Source organism: Paramisgurnus dabryanus, chromosome 8 (genome assembly GCF_030506205.2).
Source record: "Paramisgurnus dabryanus chromosome 8, PD_genome_1.1, whole genome shotgun sequence".
Classification (NCBI taxonomy): Eukaryota; Metazoa; Chordata; class Actinopteri; order Cypriniformes; family Cobitidae; genus Paramisgurnus; species Paramisgurnus dabryanus.
Window position 1 is genome coordinate 14,434,089 of NC_133344.1, and position 6,449 is coordinate 14,440,537.

A 6,449-nucleotide genomic window follows, 5' to 3' on the forward strand; every position below is an offset into this window, starting at 1 on the left:
CCGTGGCGGCCTGACAAAGTTCAGCGTTTTCGCCATGAAACAGGAAGTTGTTATAACTAAGGCATACAATGTCCAATCTACCCCACACTTCACATGTTTGATAAGAGTCTTGGCCTGAACACATTTCAATGCCAATATTCAGCTTCAGTCCTAGCGCCACCTAGAGGTAGCAGTAAATGCCTTGTTTTACGCTGTGATTCACTGTTCTCAGAGATTTAATCAAATCATTATCATATCAGGTGAGACTGATCTTAAGCCCTTTGCGATGATAAATTGCGAAGATCTTGACTTTTCGTTGAAGGGCGTGTCCGTGGCGGCCTTGCAAAGAGTGATGTTTCTCCATGAGAAAGCTGTTGTAACTCAGGCATGTCCGACCTGTCACAGACATCATACGTTTGACAAGGGTCCTGGCCTCAACACATCAATGTTACAACAATCAAATACAATCATAGCGCCACCTGCTGCACAAAGGAGGTGTGGCACTTCAAAGTTCCTTTAAATATCCGCTTATATTTACCCACTGAAATTTCAATCCCCCTGGTTCATTGCTTTACTAAGGCCATAGAGTGGCGGTGCACATGCGTGCGAGGGCCCTTCCATCACTGCTTGCAGTTTTAATTATTCTTCTTCTTCTTCTTCTTCTTCTTCTTCTTCTTCTTCTTCTCCGAAATGGATCGCATTTTTGAGGGCCTAAACATACCCGAAAACTCATGAAAATTTGCACACGCGTCAGAAGTGGCGAAAATTTACATGTAGTATAGGCGTCAGAAGTGGGCGTGTAGAAATGGCTCAATAGCGCCACCTGCAAAATTTCAAGAGAACAGCCCCCCTACTACGAAAAACGTACAGACACGAAATTTGGTAGGGTCATCTATTACTCCAAGACCTACAAAAAAGTCTCTTGGAGCTAAGCTCTAAACCCCACAGGAAGTCAGCCATTTTGAATTTTCTCTGTCATTTTTTGACATTTCCAAGCGTCGTACTTTAACGAACTCCTCCTAGAGATTTAATCCGATCATCATCATATTTGGTCAGTATCATCTAAAGGCCTTTGCGATGCTAAATTGCGGAGCTTTTGACTTTTCATTGGAGGGCGTGTCCGTGGCGGCCTGGCAAAGTGTAATGTTTCGCCATGAAACAGGAAGCTGATGTAATTCAGGCATACATTGTCCGATCCGCCCCTGACTTCACACGTTTGATAAGGGTCCAGGCCTGAACACATCAACATGGCATAATTCAGTAACACTCATAGCGCCACCTAGAGGCAGCAGGAAATACCATGTTTGATGCTGTGACTTACTGCTCTTAGGTATTTAACCATATCAACATCATATTTCACCAGTGTAATCTCAAGACCTTGTGTGATGATAAAAAGCAACGACCTTGACTTTTCATTAAAGGGCGTGTCCGTGGCGGCCTGGCAAAGTATCGCTAAATGAATCGCATTTTGACAGGCTAAACAAGCTCAAAAAGTCATAAAACGTTGCACACACGTCAGAAGTGGCAAAAATTTACATGTGGCATAGGCGCCAGAAGTGGGCGTGCAGAAATGGCTCGATAGCGCCACCTGCAAAATTTCAAGAGAACAGCCCCGCCGCTACGAAAATCCTACAGATACGAAATTTGGTAGGGTCATATGTCACCCCAAGACCTACAAAAAAGTCTCTTGGAGCGAAGCTCTAAACCTCACAGGAAGTCAGCCATTTTGAATTTTTGCTGTGATTTCTGTGCAAATTTTGTCATTTCCAGGCTTCGTACTTTAACGAACTCCTCCTAGAGATTTTGTTAGATCGTCATCATATTTGGTCAATCTCATCTAAAGGCCTTTGCGATGTTAAATTGCGGAGCTTTTGACTTTTCGTTGGAAGGTGTGTCCGTGGCGGCCTGACAAAGTTCAGCGTTTTCGCCATGAAACAGGAAGTTGTTATAACTAAGGCATACAATGTCCAATCTGCCCCACACTTCACATGTTTGATAAGGGTCTTGGCCTAAACACATTTCAATGCCAATATTCAGCCTCAGTCCTAGCGCCACCTAGAGGTAGCAGGAAATGCCTTGTTTTACACTGTGATTCACTGTTCTCAGAGATTTAATCAAATCATTATCATATCAAGTGAGACTGATCTTAAGCCCTTTGCGATGATAAATTGCGAAGATCTTGACTTTTCGTTGAAGGGCGTGTCCGTGGCGGCCTCGCAAAGAGTGATGTTTCGCCATGAGAAAGCTGTTGTAACTCAGGCATGCAATGTCCGACCTGTCACAGACATCATACGTTTGACAAGGGTCCTGGCCTCAACACATCAATGTTACAACAATCAATTACAATATAGCGCCACCTGCTGCACAAAGGAGGTGTGGCACATCAAAGTTCCTTTGAATACCCGCCTATATTTACCCACTGAAATTTCAATCCCCCTGGTTCATTGCTTTACTAAGGCCATAGAGTGGCGGTGCACATGCGTGCGAGGGCCCTTCCATCACTGCTTGCAGTTTTAATTAGGGCCCGAGCACACCAGGGTGTGAGGACCCTATTGTTTTTGCTCCGTTTATTCTTCTTCTTCTTCTTCTTCTTCTTCTTCTTCTTCTTCTTCTTCTCCGAAATGGATCACATTTTTGAGGGCCTAAACATACCCGAAAACTCATGAAAATTTGCACACGCGTCAGAAGTGGCGAAAATTTACATGTAGTATAGGCGTCAGAAGTGCGCGTGTAAAAATGGCTCGATAGCGCCACCTGCAAAATTTCAAGAGAACAGCCCCCCCACTACGAAAAACTTACAGATACGAAATTTGGTAGGATCATCTATTACTCCAAGACCTACAAAAAAGTCTCTTGGAGCTAAGCTCTAAACCCCACAGGAAGTCAGCCATTTTGAATTTTCTCTGTCATTTTTTGACATTTCCAAGCGTCGTACTTTAACGAACTCCTCCTAGAGATTTAATCCGATCATCATCATATTTGGTCAGTATCATCTAAAGGCCTTTGCGATGCTAAATTGCGGAGCTTTTGACTTTTCATTGGAGGGCGTGTCTGTGGCGGCCTGGCAAAGTGTAATGTTTCGCCATGAAACAGGAAGCTGATGTAATTCAGGCATACATTGTCCGATCTGCCCCTGACTTCACACGTTTGATAAGGGTCCAGGCCTGAACACATCAACATGGCATAATTCAGTAACACTCATAGCGCCACCTAGAGGCAGCAGGAAATACCATGTTTGACGCTGTGACTTACTGCTCTTAGGTATTTAACCATATCAACATCATATTTCACCAGTGTAATCTCAAGACCTTGTGTGATGATAAAAAGCAACGACCTTGACTTTTCATTAAAGGGCGTGTCCGTGGCGGCCTGGCAAAGTATCGCTAATTGAATCGCATTTTGACAGGCTAAACAAGCTCAAAAAGTCATAAAACGTTGCACACACGTCAGAAGTGGCAAAAATTTACATGTGGCATAGGCGCCAGAAGTGGGCGTGCAGAAATGGCTCGATAGCGCCACCTGCAAAATTTCAAGAGAACAGCCCCGCCGCTACGAAAATCCTACAGAAACGAAATTTGGTAGGGTCATATATCACCCCAAGACCTACAAAAAAGTCTCTTGGAGCGAAGCTCTAAACCTCACAGGAAGTCAGCCATTTTTAATTTTTGCTGTGATTTCTGTGCACATTTTGTCATTTCCAGGCTTCGTACTTTAACGAACTCCTCCTAGAGATTTTGTCAGATCGTCATCATATTTGGTCAATCTCATCTAAAGGCCTTTGCGATGTTAAATTGCGGAGCTTTTGACTTTTCGTTGGAAGGTGTGTCCGTGGCGGCCTGACAAAGTTCAGCGTTTTCGCCATGAAACAGGAAGTTGTTATAACTAAGGCATACAATGTCCAATCTACCCCACACTTCACATGTTTGATAAGAGTCTTGGCCTGAACACATTTCAATGCCAATATTCAGCTTCAGTCCTAGCGCCACCTAGAGGTAGCAGTAAATGCCTTGTTTTACGCTGTGATTCACTGTTCTCAGAGATTTAATCAAATCATTATCATATCAGGTGAGACTGATCTTAAGCCCTTTGCGATGATAAATTGCGAAGATCTTGACTTTTCGTTGAAGGGCGTGTCCGTGGCGGCCTTGCAAAGAGTGATGTTTCTCCATGAGAAAGCTGTTGTAACTCAGGCATGTCCGACCTGTCACAGACATCATACGTTTGACAAGGGTCCTGGCCTCAACACATCAATGTTACAACAATCAAATACAATCATAGCGCCACCTGCTGCACAAAGGAGGTGTGGCACTTCAAAGTTCCTTTAAATATCCGCTTATATTTACCCACTGAAATTTCAATCCCCCTGGTTCATTGCTTTACTAAGGCCATAGAGTGGCGGTGCACATGCGTGCGAGGGCCCTTCCATCACTGCTTGCAGTTTTAATTATTCTTCTTCTTCTTCTTCTTCTTCTTCTTCTTCTTCTTCTTCTCCGAAATGGATCGCATTTTTGAGGGCCTAAACATACCCGAAAACTCATGAAAATTTGCACACGCGTCAGAAGTGGCGAAAATTTACATGTAGTATAGGCGTCAGAAGTGGGCGTGTAGAAATGGCTCAATAGCGCCACCTGCAAAATTTCAAGAGAACAGCCCCCCTACTACGAAAAACGTACAGACACGAAATTTGGTAGGGTCATCTATTACTCCAAGACCTACAAAAAAGTCTCTTGGAGCTAAGCTCTAAACCCCACAGGAAGTCAGCCATTTTGAATTTTCTCTGTCATTTTTTGACATTTCCAAGCGTCGTACTTTAACGAACTCCTCCTAGAGATTTAATCCGATCATCATCATATTTGGTCAGTATCATCTAAAGGCCTTTGCGATGCTAAATTGCGGAGCTTTTGACTTTTCATTGGAGGGCGTGTCCGTGGCGGCCTGGCAAAGTGTAATGTTTCGCCATGAAACAGGAAGCTGATGTAATTCAGGCATACATTGTCCGATCCGCCCCTGACTTCACACGTTTGATAAGGGTCCAGGCCTGAACACATCAACATGGCATAATTCAGTAACACTCATAGCGCCACCTAGAGGCAGCAGGAAATACCATGTTTGATGCTGTGACTTACTGCTCTTAGGTATTTAACCATATCAACATCATATTTCACCAGTGTAATCTCAAGACCTTGTGTGATGATAAAAAGCAACGACCTTGACTTTTCATTAAAGGGCGTGTCCGTGGCGGCCTGGCAAAGTATCGCTAAATGAATCGCATTTTGACAGGCTAAACAAGCTCAAAAAGTCATAAAACGTTGCACACACGTCAGAAGTGGCAAAAATTTACATGTGGCATAGGCGCCAGAAGTGGGCGTGCAGAAATGGCTCGATAGCGCCACCTGCAAAATTTCAAGAGAACAGCCCCGCCGCTACGAAAATCCTACAGATACGAAATTTGGTAGGGTCATATGTCACCCCAAGACCTACAAAAAAGTCTCTTGGAGCGAAGCTCTAAACCTCACAGGAAGTCAGCCATTTTGAATTTTTGCTGTGATTTCTGTGCAAATTTTGTCATTTCCAGGCTTCGTACTTTAACGAACTCCTCCTAGAGATTTTGTTAGATCGTCATCATATTTGGTCAATCTCATCTAAAGGCCTTTGCGATGTTAAATTGCGGAGCTTTTGACTTTTCGTTGGAAGGTGTGTCCGTGGCGGCCTGACAAAGTTCAGCGTTTTCGCCATGAAACAGGAAGTTGTTATAACTAAGGCATACAATGTCCAATCTGCCCCACACTTCACATGTTTGATAAGGGTCTTGGCCTAAACACATTTCAATGCCAATATTCAGCCTCAGTCCTAGCGCCACCTAGAGGTAGCAGGAAATGCCTTGTTTTACACTGTGATTCACTGTTCTCAGAGATTTAATCAAATCATTATCATATCAAGTGAGACTGATCTTAAGCCCTTTGCGATGATAAATTGCGAAGATCTTGACTTTTCGTTGAAGGGCGTGTCCGTGGCGGCCTCGCAAAGAGTGATGTTTCGCCATGAGAAAGCTGTTGTAACTCAGGCATGCAATGTCCGACCTGTCACAGACATCATACGTTTGACAAGGGTCCTGGCCTCAACACATCAATGTTACAACAATCAATTACAATATAGCGCCACCTGCTGCACAAAGGAGGTGTGGCACATCAAAGTTCCTTTGAATACCCGCCTATATTTACCCACTGAAATTTCAATCCCCCTGGTTCATTGCTTTACTAAGGCCATAGAGTGGCGGTGCACATGCGTGCGAGGGCCCTTCCATCACTGCTTGCAGTTTTAATTAGGGCCCGAGCACACCAGGGTGTGAGGACCCTATTGTTTTTGCTCCGTTTATTATTCTTCTTCTTCTTCTTCTTCTTCTTCTTCTTCTTCTTCTCCGAAATGGATCACATTTTTGAGGGCCTAAACATACCCGAAAACTCATGAAA